Source organism: Scylla paramamosain, chromosome 31 (assembly GCF_035594125.1).
Source record: "Scylla paramamosain isolate STU-SP2022 chromosome 31, ASM3559412v1, whole genome shotgun sequence".
Lineage (NCBI taxonomy): Eukaryota > Metazoa > Arthropoda > Malacostraca > Decapoda > Portunidae > Scylla > Scylla paramamosain.
This window is the reverse complement of record NC_087181.1, coordinates 18114000-18128999: the sequence shown is the minus strand read 5'-3', so window position 1 is coordinate 18128999 and position 15000 is coordinate 18114000. Positions and strand designations below refer to the sequence as shown.

The 15000-nt window shown below is 40.3% G+C and overlaps 1 protein-coding gene across 4 annotated transcripts in view; it reads right to left on the bottom strand.

Annotated features, from left to right (window-relative positions):
• The window catches only part of LOC135088779 (allatostatin-A receptor-like), a 222861-nt gene that overhangs the window by 46659 nt on the left and 161202 nt on the right, over window positions 1-15000 (bottom strand). The window contains exon 1 of one of the 4 annotated variants that reach the window (XM_063983802.1): window positions 4997-5156. The exons of the other annotated variants lie outside the window; for them this stretch is intronic. The gene's annotated coding sequence lies outside the window, so the exon portion shown is untranslated. Of the gene's footprint in view, window positions 1-4996; window positions 5157-15000 lie in introns of those variants that run through there. 4 annotated transcript variants of the gene reach the window in all.

Sequence of the window (15000 nt, the reverse complement as noted above, 5' to 3'; positions counted from 1 at the left end):
ATGGAAGAGAGAGAGAGAGAGAGAGAGAGAGAGAGAGAGTCTGCGTCTTATGTTCGCTTTTGTGGGAACTTTCATCTTTTTTTTCTTTCGAACGCTTTTATTTCTTTCTCTTTTCATCCTCTCCGCCTCTCTTTGATGACTTAAGTTGCATTTTCTTTCTTTTCTCCTTCTTTCTCTTTTTTTCCTCTCCTTTCTATTCTTCTCAGTGGTCTGCTTCTTTTCTTTTCTTCCTTGTTTTTTTTCTAATCTTTTTTTTATCTTCCGCCTCCTACTCCAGTTCATTTTCCCTTTTTTTCTTTTGTTTTCTTTATTTTCCCTTCTTTTCTGCTCCTCCCTTTCCTGATTACCTTCTTTCCTTTCTCCTACTCTGTTTTATTCCTTTCAATCTTTCTTCTACTCTCTCCCTTATCTATTCTTATGTCTTTCGTCTTTTATCTCCTCTTCCTTTTCTTCTTCGTCTTCCTCGTCGTCCTTCTCCTCTTCCCCTCTTCCTTCTCTTTTCTTTCGTATTTTCTTCCGTTCTTGTTTCTTTTCCTTATACCTTTTCCTTCTATTCGAGTTCATTTTTCCCTTTCTTCCTTCCTTTGTTCTTTCTTTCCTTCTCTCTTGTCCTTTTTTCCTCCTTTCCATGGCTAGTGTCTTCGTTTCCTCCTATTTTGTCTTATTCCTTTTAATGTTTTCTCTATTCTCATTCTTTTCTTTCTCTTGTATCTCCTTTTCCTCCCATCCTTCTCTTCCTTCTCCTCTTCGTCTTTGAATCCTTATCCTCGACCTCATTCTTCTTCTCCTCTTTCAATTCCTCGTACTCATCGTTTTCTTCATTGCTCTTATCTCCTCCTCCTCCTCCTCCTCCTCCTCCTCCTCCTCCTCCTCCTCCTCCTCCTCCTCCTCCTCATCCTCCTTTTTTTTTTTTTTTTTGCCGTCCTCCTCCTCCTTCTCATCTTCTTCTCTTCCCTACTTGTCTTCCTTCTCGTCCTGTTATTCTCCATCCTCCTCCTCCTCCTCCTCCTCCTCCTCCTCCTCCTCCTCCTCCTCCTCTACCTGACAAGCAACACAGCAGCATAACATTGTACAAGAACAAGTAAAAGAAGTTTGTAACGCCACCACTGACAGAATACTCGCTGTCAGTCTCTCTCTCTCTCTCTCTCTCTCTCTCTCTCTCTCTCTCTCTCTCTCTCTCTCTCTCTCTCTCTCTCTCTCTCTCTCTCTCTCTCTCTCTCTCTCTCTCTGTCTCTCTCGCTCTCGCTCATAAAGAAGTGCGAAATGCAAGAGTTTTCACACACACACAACTTACTGTAAGGTGTTTTGTGTCAGATTTTTTTCTCTTTTTTTTTCTTTTTTTCACTTCGCTCGTTATTTTTACTTCAGTGTCCCCGAGTCTTCTTTTCCTCGTAACAAGACATCGCTGTAACGAGAAGGTGTAAGGAAGAGAGAGAGAGAGAGAGAGAGAGAGAGAGAGAGAGAGAGAGAGAGAGAGAGAGAGAGAGAGAGAGAGAGAGAGAGAGAGAGAGAGAGAGTAAAATGTTGAGGAAAGAAATAAAAGATGTGAAGTTGAGGATTGTAGGAAATTTTTTTTATTCTTAAGCTTTTTTTATTCTTTATTTCTTCTCTTCTTTTCTTCCTTCTTTCCCTTTTTCTCCCATTCATTCCACTCACCCTTCTTCTTTCCCTTTCGCTTTTCGTTTCTTAACCATCCATCTCTCCTTCCATTTATTCATCTATTCTTTGCAACTCTTTCATCCCTTGTTTCTTCCCTTCCTCCTTCCTTCCTTCCTTCCTTCCTTTCCTCCCATTTTCTTTTATTTCTTCCTCTCACTCTCCCTTCCTTTAAACATTCATCCATCTACCCATATATTCTTCTTTGTTATCTTTCCTTCCTTATTTAACTCCATGTTTCTTCACTGACTCGCTCCCGTTTTCTTTTCACGTATATCCTAAGAGAATCGCCGCAACCACGACCACCACCACCACCACCACCACCACCACCGCCACCTCATCAACAAAACATTCCCTCGGCGACAAACCTGTAAATTATAATCATCAGAGTCTCAATAAATCCAGACCAATGAGCCGGGAGGAATTAACATTGCAAATCCTTTAAAGTGAATAATGTGGCTTTATAAATTTACGTGTGTGTGTGTGTGTGTGTGTGTAGGCTTAAAAGCTTTCAACTGCCCATGTACGTGTTATTGTAAGTAAATATTGGCTCTGTATGTGCGTTTGTAAGTAGATTACATATCTCACTCATATATGTGCTGCTTGAAGTGTGTGTGTGTGTGTGTGTGTGTGTGTGTGTGTGTGTGTGTGTGTGTGTGTGTGTGTGTGTGTGTAGAGCAGGAAAGAGACAAGCTTTCAGAGATACGTTCTATATTTTCTTCGTGCTTTTTCAGTTCATTTTTTCCCTTTTAATTCGCTTTTGTTATCTTTGTATATTCCCCTCACTGTGTCATTCCTGCCTCGCGACCGAAGTAAATAGCCAGGAAAGGTCATTATGTAAGGAACATCAGTCGTAATATCACCCTTCCGTGCCGCCCGTTCATATATCAACAAGGGAACACGACACATTTTACCCAACGACACACACACACATACACACACGCACACAATAAAAACAAAACAAAAAAATATATATACATCATCATAATAGTTTAAAATCACGCCACACGTTTTAATTGCCTTAATTACTCAAACTATAAAACCACCAATCACTTCTCTCGTAAATCCCGTTGTTTTTCGTGTGGCTAATCCTCTCATTTCCTTCCTAATCCTCCCTTTTTTCTCCTCGTTAACCATTACATCACCCAATCTCATGAAAATAAACGTGCACACATGCATGGAGTAGTTTCAAGCGAGGCGGATAAAACAATCACTGTTCCTCTTTGTTTTAATGCTAATGGGTGCCCGGAGCTGAAGGCAATGTTATCTATCAAAATGTTCGCCTTTAACTAGCGTGGGTACGGAGGAGCCATTACGCGTTGGTACCCGTCAAAGCCTTCCTGATGCGATTTGATGATGTTTCTTCCATCATTTTTTGTCTCAGTTTTTTGCCCCGCCTTGTTTTGTGCCTCGCTGGTGCCTCGCTGCAAAACACATTACCTGCCCCCGTACAGGTGGAGAGAGAGAGAGAGAGAGAGAGTGTGTGTGTAGAAAGGAGTGTGATAATGAGATAAGGAGCGGAAAAAAACTATGTAAAGGAAGATTCAATAAAGAAAGGTAAAGAGGGAGAGAAAACAACATTATCTCTACCCGCCCCTCCTCCTCCTCCTCCTCCTCCTCCTCCTCCTCCTCCTCCTCCTCCTCCTCCTCCTCCTCCTCCTCCTCCTCCTCCCATAAACCTTTCTTCTATAAAATTCCCAGCAGGTCCTCATTGCATTCCTACGTTTCCCACGCTTGGTCCCACAAACAACCCTTTATGGACCAATAGGGATGCTGATGCTTGTTTTTCCTTTTTGTTCCTTTGCTCTCCCTCCTCCTCTTCCTCTTCCTCCTCCTCCAGCAACGGGTCAAATCTATAGAAGACTTTTTCATTGGGTTTCTCTTCAGCATCTTTACTTTATTTTATTTTATTTTTTTCTAAACTTAGAGATCTGGGCAGTATGTGAATTCTCTCTCTCTCTCTCTCTCTCTCTCTCTCTCTCTCTCTCTCTCTCTCTCTCTCTCTCTCTCTCTCTCTCTCTCTCTCTCTCTCTCTCACGGAAGGTCATACTAATGTAACTGTTATATTCATCATGTTATTTGCGTTTCATTTTACGTATGGTAATTTTCAACGTGCTTTTTTTTTTTTTCTTTTTCTTGTGATATGTAATGTGTGATGATTCCTGGAAAGTGATGATGTTTTTTTTTTTATGTATATTCAGTTATGTATTATTTTTTCTCCGTGTTTTGTTATTAAATATTTACTACTTTTCTCCATATTTTTATTTCACTAATGATTTTTTTTATTATTTTTTTCATTTTTTTTCACACTTTCATTTTATTTTCCGTAAATTTATTGTTCACTTTTTTCTATTTTTATTCCGTCAGTTTTTATTATTTTTTCCATTTCTTTTTTACATATATCCTCTTTTTTTTTTTTTTATATATTTCTCGTTATTGCCGATAAATGTTAGGCCGTGCGTTTCTGCATGATGTATTGACATGATTAGTTTTTAGCTTAGTTTCCAGTATTTTCTCTTTCCATAAATCATCGAAAATTGAATTACTCCTACTCTTTGTTTACATTCCCTTCTATCTCCCTTTTTGACGAATATTACTCCTCTCATAATGTTACTTTTCCAATATATCGTAATGTATTCAACCTACTTATCTGTTTATTATTACTCTCTCTCTCTCTCTCTCTCTCTCTCTCTCTCTCTCTCTCTCTCTCTCTCTCTCTCTCTCTCTCTCTCTCTCTCTCTCTCTCTCTCTCTCTCTCTCTCTCATTCTACATAGGGGAAGATAATTACCATATAGATCACCAAGCGCCATATTCTGTGCTGCTCTTGTTTGTGACGCGCCCTTCGTGACACCCTGAACACACACACACACACACACACACACACACACACACACACACACACAGGGGCAGGAGTTCTCGTGCCGACTCAGAAAGAAGTAAGACGTGAAATTCTGGAGGTTAACAAGAATGTAAGATCCGGAAAAGGAGGAGGAGGTCAAGCAAAAATAGACTGTGGGAGGAGGAGGAGGAGGAGGAGGAGGAGGAGTGTACCCAGAAAATGAGAGAGAGAGAGAGAGAGAGAGAGAGAGAGAGAGAGAGAGAGAGAGAGAGAGAGAGAGAGAGAGAGAGAGAGATTCTTCTTCATTCTCTATCCCACCCTTCCTTCTTCGACCATCCCTCCCTCTCTCCCTCCCCAGCCGTCTTACACAAACACCCCCCAAAAAGAGTAAACCTAACTTCATGACTCCCTTAACACTCCCGCACCTTCCTACCTTCCCTTCCCTTACAGTTCCTTCCATCCACTCCCGCGAGAGATGGATGGGCACGTCTGGTCCTCACCTTTCAATTCTAGGACAGGCTTGCTATTGGAGTTTCCCTCAAGGTTCGGTCTGCCCAGGGCCTCTCAATAGCCTGTCTCTCCTTGATACTCCTGCCAGTGGGGCTAAAGAATGTCTGCTGTCCACAGTATCTTCTTAGGTGAAAGTGTCTTCTCGTTTTCTATGTTACTGGGGGGCTTTGGAAGGGATGAGAGGATGGGGGTGGGTAGGGAGAGAGAGGGAGAGGGGTGAGAGAGAGAGAGAGAGGACGGAGAATAAATGAAACAGTGGATAAAAAAACGAAACAGAAAGGAAAAAAAGATGGAAAAAAGGAAGGGAGGATGACCTAGAGAGAGAGAGAGAGAGAGAGAGAGAGAGAGAGAGAGAGAGAGAGAGAGAGAGAGAGAGAGAGAGAGAGAGAGAGAGAGAGGTGTATGCAAACTCATCCAATAGTTATATCACGGTGGAGGGAAAATATGATATGGGAAAAAATGTGCATATATACTCGTACATACATACATACATACATCAAATTTTTTTCCACGTGTTTCCTGAATGTTTTTTGTTGTTGAGCGAATCACAAAACACGGGATGTATGTAGTAATTGGGACTTTGATGAATGTGGCTTTGTTAGGGGGAAAAAAAAAATGTTTAGCGTAAAAAAATATATGTGTAAGCAAATGAATAAATAAGTGAAGGAATTATGTGAAGTTCAGTTCCGTATCTAAATTGCAAGACGTACGTAAGTGTTTTTTTCATGGTGATCATTCTTTATCTTCAATTTTTTTTCCTTCATTTTTATCTGTATTCTTTTCCACTCTCACTTTTCGTTCTTTTCTTCGTCTATGTTTTTTTTTATCATTTTCCTGTTCCTCACTTCCTTCTCTTCCTTTTCTTTGTCTATATTTTTCCCTGTCATTCTTTTCGCTTTCTTCTCTCTCTTCTCTTCATTTTCTTCTTTTTCCATCTCTTTTCTTTTTCCCATTCCTTCTCTTCCTTTTTTTTCAACTTCCTCTTCCTCCTTTTCCCCCTCCTCCTCATTCTCCTCCTCCTCCTCCTCCTCCTGGTCCTCCTCTTCCTCCTATCACATTATCCCTTCAAAAGAGTCGTGTGTTTCTTTTTGTCCTCCTTGTCCTCCCATTCCATTATCTCCTCCAGACAGTCGCCGTGTTTCTCCTTCTTTCCTCCTTCTCTTATTCCACTTTACCCTCAAAATTACTCGTCTTTTCTTCCTCCTTATATTCAATTTTCCATTCAAAGCAAACCTCGCATTTCTGTTTCTCCTTTTTCCTCCACTTATTTCACTTTCCAAAATGATATTAGTCTTTTTGTTCCTTCTAACCCTCCTTCTGTTCCTTCTCTTCCTTCTTCATTCTCTCTCTCTCCTATTTTTTTTTTTTTTTTTTTACTGCTTCAAAATGGTGATAGTTTTTCTCTTCATTGTTATTTTTCTTCAATTTTTCTTATTTTCTTTTTGTTTCTCCTTCTCTTCCTCCCCATTATCTCTTGGTCTTCTAGGCAATGTTAACCTTTCTGTTCCTTCTTATTATCTTCTATTTCCTTTTTATTTTCCATCCATTTCTTCTCTTCCTTACACATTCTTTCTTCTCATCCTCTTATTCCTCCTCTTTCTTCCGCATTCTCTCGCTTATTACCCTCCTTGTATTAATCTTCCTCTTCTCTCTCTCTCTCTCTCTCTCTCTCTCTCTCTCTCTCTCTCTCTCTCTCTCTCTCTCTCTCTCTCTCTCTCTCTCTCTCTCTCTCTCTCTCTAAACAGCAAGTGAATGGCAGCAGTTGTCAGCGAGGCACCACCTGACCATTACAACACGGCGTCCTCCTGAAGTTATTTTCCCTTCGCTGTCCTGAACGTGTGCATCTGTCTCAGTTTTCCTCATTTATGAAAGCATTTGCCGCCGGGAACAAATAACGCGTGTGGAAATGTGGAAAAAGATGAAGGAAGGAATGATGATCTTTTTCTTTTTCTCTCTCTCTCCCTCTCTCTCTCTCTCTCTCTCTCTCTCTCATGCCATCATTTCCCCAATCACCATCTATCATATCTTCAACACTCTCCTTCACTTTCCCTCACCATCACCTTCCTCGTAATCACCATCAATCACTCCCTCTTCACCACCTTCCTTCACTACTCTCTCTCTCTCTCTCTCTCTCTCTCTCTCTCTCTCTCTCTCTCTCTCTCTCTCTCTCTCTCTCTCTCTCTCTCTCTCTCTCTCTCTCTCTCTCCTTTCCCGCCATCGTCGCCTTTTCCTAAGTCACCAACGCTTCACCCTTCAGTCTCCCAGCTAGGTGATGTGAAGGTAAGCGCGCCTCGCCTCACCACACTCCACTTCACTTCCTTCATCACATCCCTCAGTATTTCTCAGATCTCGGTCGTTTCTCTCTCTCTCTCTCTCTCTCTCTCTCTCTCTCTCTCTCTCTCTCTCTCTCTCTCTCTCTCTCTCTCTCTCTCTCTCTCTCGCGATTAACATAACAGGGTCTTCCGTCACTTCATCTACTCTCTCTCTCTCTCTCACTCTCGCACTCTGCTTTTCACCGTGTCCCTCTCTCTCTATCCGGCACGTGAGGGGGTGGACAGGAGGGGTGAGAAAGGCCCACCAAGTCTACTTTTCACCCCTAGATCATATCCGCTTTATGTGTTCCGAACAACATCTGCTCTGATTAAATTATTCCTCCCCCTTCCTCCTCTTCCCTCGAGTCTTGTGGGAGTCTTGTGGGAAAATTAAACGTTCTCCCCAAAGAGGATCGGAACCGCTTTGCATCCCTATAGGGGCTTCAATTCCTTTCTGTAATAGAATTGGCAGGACCTGAATGCTGATTATAGGGGATTTGTTATTACCGTCTTGAATCACTTGTTATGTGGTACTGTGGCGCCCCTTGCTGTGGGTGGCGTAGATAATAAGCGTAATTACATGGTGTGAGGTGCTCCGATTGATGTTTAGGAGAGAATTTATTGGTGCTTGTGTTTTTGTATCTGTTTGTGTGAATTCTGAAGTGGGAGGAAAGGAAGATAATAAAAGTAGTAGGTGGGTTTTAATTTTTCTGAGTAGATGGAATGGCTTCATCGATATTTGGGAGGGAAAATTATAGCTGAGTTTGCTGTTCTTTTCTTTATACGTGAATTGAGGAGTTTAAGGAAAGGAAGACGATAAAAGCAGTACGTGTGTTTTCATTTTTTCTGTCTGAGTACATGACGTGGAGTAGTTTGATTGGCATTTGGGAGGGAAAATTATAGCTGCGTGTGTTGTCCTTTTCTTTATACGTGAATTGTGGTGTAAGGAAAGGATAACAACAATAAAAGTACGTGTATTTTCTTCACTTTTCTCTACACGTGCGTCACTGGAAATCCCCCAGAGAAAAAAGCACTGTCGATAAGAAAAAGCGAGCGAAACTTTCACCAACAAAACCTCAACATTTCGACAAAACGTGCGCCCTGATAATCAATTTTGCTCCGTAAGTCAGCTGACGAAGACTTTTGGGAGAGACTCGAAATAATCTGACACTGACTCTTTAATTGTGGCGACGTGTCCTTCGGGAGGCTGCTGATATCTTGTTTTCCTTCAGTAGGGAGAGGAAGGGAGAGTCGCAACGAAACTGAAACGTGAGATCCAGAACCAACAGGCGAGGAGGACCAGGAGCAGGGGGAGGAGGAGGAGGAGGAGGAGGAGGAGGAGGAGGAGGAGGTCAAGGTTACAAAGGACTTAAACAGACTCTTTAATAATCGGTTTTAATTTTCAAGCGAACGTCAAGTTTTATTTCTTTCAAAAAAACTTTATGTAAGATTTCTGTATTTTTTTCATTCATTCATTTTGTTTTCCTATTTTTTTGTTTTGTTTATTTATTTACCTATTTTTGCTGTTTAAGTTTAATGAAGTGTTTTTTTTTTAATTCACCGTTCCTTTTTTTTTGTGATTCATTTCTTATCTTTCTCTTAAATTTTTACACTTGATGAAAATTTAAAAGAGGCAATTAACTAATTTCTTCTCTTTTCTCTCTTTTCTCTTCTCTCCAGTTTATTCTCTTTCTTCTTCCTACTCATACTCCTCGGCATTCATTTCCTTCCAGTTGTTATGCGTATTACACACACACACACACACACACACACACACACACACACACTCTCTCTCTCTCTCTCTCTCTCTCTCTCTCTCTCTCTCTCTCTCTCTCTCTCTCTCTCTCTCTCTCTCTCTCTCTCTCTCTCTCTCTCTCTCTGCAAACTCCATTTATTCAGGTCAGCAGCTTTAAGACATATTTTTTTCCGCCACCACTAAGAGATATGTGTGTCATGATGTGAGGAAATCAATCTCTCTCTCTCTCTCTCTCTCTCTCTCTCTCTCTCTCTCTCTCTCTCTCTCTCTCTCTCTCTCTCTCTCTCTCTCTCTCTCTCTCTCTCTCTCTCTCTCTCTCTCTCTCTCTCTCTCTCTCTCTCTCTCTCTCTCTAAGCAGATTAAATAGATACAGAAAAAGCACAGTCTCAAGGGATAACACTCATCACTTAAGTCCTGCCTGCAAAACACAACAGAAAACGGGTGAATGAGTTTTTTTTTTTTTTTTTCTTTTTATACAGACACTTCTTTGTATTCTCCTGTCATGGACTCTGCAATCTCCTCTCTTTTACACTTCATCTTCCTAATGTTACCTGCTGGATACTCGGTTGTTTACTTACCTGTTGATTAAATGTCACGAAACTCTTTTTTGTGATTTTGATACGCTATTTCTCAGGTATTATTGTGCTTTTTGTTCAGTGATGGTGTAGAGTTGTATAGTAAAAGCAAGTGTAACGTGAAGATATATTGTCTGGAATCCGTAGCAATTGTTTGTAGTGATTTCAATAAGGTTTTGGTGAATAGGAAGAGTTAGTAATATTGTCAGGAATCCGAGGGTTGCGTGAGTGAAGAGGATGAGTGGCAGAAGGGAATTGAAATGAAGGAATAAGGTATTGTTGTAGTGCTGAGTGTGGTACAAGTGTTGTCAAAGGGTTAAGGTCTTAGGAAAGTTGCGCTTTGTCGTTATAAGGGATTGTGCCATCCAGGAATTGGTTTCAGGTTGAAGGTTAGTATGTTTATATGATGCGATAAAAATGTTACGATGAGAATGGTAAAAATGTAGGAAGGTGCTGAATGAAAGAATGCATTTATGACTTTCGTAACGCTATGCATCTTCATAACACCAGAATATATTACATAATTAAAATTAAGAACTAAACGAGGCTTAAATCTAAACATTTGCGAACCTACACAAAAAGGTGAATTCTCGTAATAAGATTGACTTTTATATTGGGGAAAAAAATGAAAAGAAAAAAAAAATACGTACATGAACATAAGCATTTTTTAAACGTACTTAATGGCGATGCTTTATGGTAAACATGCATTCGGCAACGTGAACCAAAGGACAGTAATTCCCAGCAACATTATCGCATTCCTTGTCAGTGTAAGGAGGTGAATGAACAATATGAACACGACCACAGGCAAAGCTGTTCCCGAGGACTATACTTCCCCTAACCATCGGGCATTCTGTTTGTGTCAGGGAGCGTCAGTGCAGGACGTGGCCACTAAACACCAATCTGCATGCGAGTATTGGGAGGCCGGTCAATAAATAGGTTGTCTGGAGTGCGAGGCATCTGTGGGAGCGACGGTGTGTCCAGTATGTGATTGCCTCTTGAGGTGCTATTGGTGGGGTGTCTGTCTCGCCTCCCTTGCACTGCCTTCCTCCTTCCTTCCATCACAGCCACTCCACCACCACTCCGCTCGCCTCAATTGGATCATTTTCTTGGCTTGTCTGTGTGTGTGTGTATGTGTGTGTGTGTGTGTGTGTGTGTGTGTGTGTGTGTGTGTGTGTGTGTGTGTGTGTGTTTACCTAGTTACATTATTCAGAATTTGACTGCAGTTCGTGTTGTCTTGCCTCTCCTTATCTATCTTTATGCAGTCTAATGTTAAAGTCGTGTGTGTGTGTGTGTGTGTGTGTGTGTGTGTGTGTGTGTGTGTGTGAGTGTGTGTGTTTGCAAAATGGAAGCACTAAAACAAGGACATTACACGGATGTCTCAATAAAATGCTCATAAGTTTATCATTTGATGAATTATGAATGTGGAGCTTGTTAAGGAAGTACTGGCAAAAGGGGAGTATAATAGAAGAGTTAATTACTTTTTAAGGGATTATACTCAGGTGTGCAAGAGAACTACAACGCCAAGTATTCCGGAAGGCAGGTGTAGTTCATGTCAGGTGTGGATTTATAGAGCAGGGTAACACAGGATGGCGAATACATTTGATTAAGGGACTGAATGCCTTACACTCACTAGATAAAGGATTCGTTCTTTTATTTTACACTGGATGATGTATATAAGGAATTCAATAGTTTCTACTTTCCCTTTTGTTCACTACATGGTTTTAGAAAGGTACTGAAGTCGTTTATTATATTACAAGGGGTGTAATTTTGTTTTGTTTGTGTTTTTTTAAAGACTCAAATCTTTTATTATTCTTTGCTATGTATGATATTACAAAGGATATTTTATTTTATTTATTTATTTATTATTTTTTTTTTTTGGGGGGGTTTGCTAGTTTTTGAAAGGGATTTAAATCTTCTATTATTCTTTGTTAAGGATTCCAATAGTATCTGTTATATTACAAGGGATACAATGGTCTTTGTTTACTAGTTTTTTAAAAGTGACTCAAATCTTTTATCATTCCTTGCAGAGAGATTCAATAGTATTTACCTGCACGTTATTACAAGGGATATTTTTTGTTCGCCAATATATGAAAGGGACTGAGCTTGTTTTATCATTGTTTGGTAACGGATCCAGTAATTTTCACTCACTTTTGTGTTGAATAATGCCATAGGTGTGTGGATGAGCGAGCCTTGTTACCAGAGCGTGAGTAGAGCGTGAGGCAGCGCAACGATCTTGTGTGTTTGTGCAGGACAGGTTACGTCACTCCTGTTAATGAATGGTGACCTGCTACCTGCGTGCGTCCTTCCGGCAGGCTGACTCTTAATGCTGCTCTGATATTCTCTCTCTCTCTATCTCTGTCTCTCTGTCTGTCTCTCGCTCTCGCTCTGCTAAAGTGTGTTAATATATAAAATTATGCCTTTTATTTATTTATTTTTTCCCACCAGTCTTTGTTACACGATGGAAATGCTTTGTGCTGGTTTAACTGATTTTACACATTTGTGGGCTTAATGCAAATTTCAATTGTGTTTGATTTCACATGGATTGGTAATTTTATCAGTGGGAACGAGGGTCTGTGTTCTCTCTCTCTCTCTCTCTCTCTCTCTCTCTCTCTCTCTCTCTCTCTCTCTCTCTCTCTCTCTCTCTCTCTCTCTCTCTCTCTCTCTCTCTCTCTCTCTCTCGTTAATGCCAGCCACACGCCATTCACACACGTCACTCACCAGACGGCCCAGTCATGCACCACCTGACATCCACCTCGCCAGTATCATGCACGCGGCCAGAATCATGCATTGCCTGGGCTTGGGACAGGAGCAGGTGTGGCTTCTATGTATATATCCTTACCTGACCAGCTGCCTGCCCACCTGTCTTATTATTTACCTGTCTTTTTTATCTGTCTATCCTTCAATCTATCTATGTCTGTGTGTCTACTTATCTATCGGTCTATCTATCTGTCTCTTTGTCTGTCTGTATCTGTCTGTCTGTCTGTGACTATATTTACGCAAGTTGCTACCGAATATGTTTCCTTAAGAGAGACACGAAGGTAATAGGCAATTAAAACTTCATTAACCTAAGGTTGCAGAGGTTAGAGAGAGAGAGAGAGAGAGAGAGAGAGAGAGAGAGAGAGAGAGAGAGAGAGAGAGAGAGAGAGAGAGAGAGAGAGAATAAACTTTGAATACATAGTTTGCTCTGTGTGTGTGTGTGTGTGTGTGTGTGTGTGTGTGTGTGTGTGTGTGTGTGTGTGTGTGTGTTGCCGCTTCACCTCACGTTCCTCACACTAAACTCACACATTCCGACAAACTTGGGGGAAGATTTTTGCTGCAAAGTGTGTGACGAAAACCTTCTCTCCTTCCCTTCTCTCTGCTTCCTCTTCCTCTTCCTCCCTTCCCTTCTCTTCATTTTCCTTGTCTTCCCTTTCCCTTCCTTCTCTTCCCTTCACCTCTCTTCCTTTTCCTTCCTTCCCTTTCCTTCTCTTTTCTTTCCTTTCTCTTCCCTTTCCTCCCCTTCCTTCTCTTTCCTTCCCTTTTCTTTTCTTTCTCCTTTCATTTTCTTCTCTTTCCTTCCTTTCCTTTTCTTTCATTTCCTTTCCTTGTCTTCCCTTTTCTTTTTTCCTTCCTTTTCCTTCTCTTCTTTTCTTTTTCCATTCCTTCTTTTTCCTTTTCTTTTCTTTTTGTTCCTTCTCTTTCCTTCTCATCTTATCCGTTTTCGTCTCTTCCTTTTTTTCTTTCCTTCGTTTTCTTTGCTTCCTTTTTCTTATTTTCCCTCCCTTTCCTTGTCTGCCTCTTCTTCTCTTTCCCATCCTTTGTTTCCCTTCACTTATTTCCTCTACTTTTCCTCATTTTCATCTCTGTTCTCCTCTTTCCTGTCCTGTCCTTCCCTTCCCTTCCCTATTGTTGGATACGACCCTTGTGGTTTGCCTCTCGTGTGTGTGTGTGTGTGTGTGTGTGTGTGTGTGTGTGTGTGTGTGTGTGTGTGTGTAGGATTTAGGTACGAATAGGTAGGTAAGTTGGATGTTCTCTCTCTCTCTCTCTCTCTCTCTCTCTCTCTCTCTCTCTCTCTCTCTCTCTCTCTCTCTCTCTCTCTCTCTCTCTCTCTCTCTCTCTCTCTCTCTCTCAGCAGAACCCATTATCGTAATGTAACTTCGCCTCACCTTACCTGTATTACCTGTGTCCCTTATTCTATCTACCTATCTACCTAGGCCTGATTGATTTTCTCCTTAGCAGGTAATGCTCTTTGTGCCTCCAGCCTCATCTTTCCTGATATAAAGTTTCCCATATTCTGGATTGCTTGTTCTGTTCATCCTCTCTTTCCTATTGTCATAATTTTTTGTCTTGTTACATCCTATCTCTTGTATTGTTCTCTATTTTCCCATCTTTCTTTGTTCTTTAATTCTATTTTTTTCTCTTCCATTGCCTTTTATTCTCTGTTATCTCTCCAGTTTTCTTCCTTGTTACCTCATTCTCCATCCTTTTCTCCTTTCATCATCTTTTGTTATTCCTACTTTTCATCCTCTTTCTCTTTTCTTTCAGCTCCCTCATTGACCTCTTCCTTCATGTTCCTTTCTTTCTCTCCCTATTTTCTCTTTTTTTTTTTCATTTTTCTGCTCTATCACCTTCACATCTATCTTCTCTTATACTTCCTCTTCCTCCTTGTATCTTCTTTCCTTTTTTTTATACTTTCTCTCCTCATCTTTTTTTTTTACTTTCTCTCCTCATCCTCTCTTTATATTTCCTCTTCCTCCTTATTTCCTCTATTTCTCCTCTTCTTTTCTCTTTTCCCTTTCTTCTTCTTTCCTTATTCTCTAATTATTACGCCTCTTACTGTATATTTTTATGTGTATTAATAATTTCAGTCTTGTTTTCTTGTTGTAATTTTCAATCTGATCTGAATTTTGACCTTTTTTTTTCCTTTTGTACAGGTTGTGTGTTGGTTACTTTTGTTGTGTTCTTTTCTCGTCATTTTTTTCCTCTTTATTCTTTTTCCTTTTTTTTTCCGGTGGTGGACATGCAATTATTATTTTTTTGGTGGTTGCTGAATTGGTGTTGTCATTTCGATGTTTTGTGATGGTTCTTTTGGTTCTGTTTTTTTTTTTTTTTTTTTTTTTTTTTTTTAATCTATTCAGGTATTTTGTTTTCTTTTCCATTTTTACTTTTTTTATAGTGGTTTTGTAATTTTTTTTTCTTCTTGTTAATTTCGTGGTGTGTTTCAGTTTTGCATTTTTCTTCGTTCTTTTGTTTCTTTTTTTCTTTTATATGACTCTTTTCTTCCAGCATTTCGTATTATTCAATTATATATTCTATGTTTTACCAAGATATTTTTCGTTACAATTTATACATCAATCTTTTCGATTATCTAA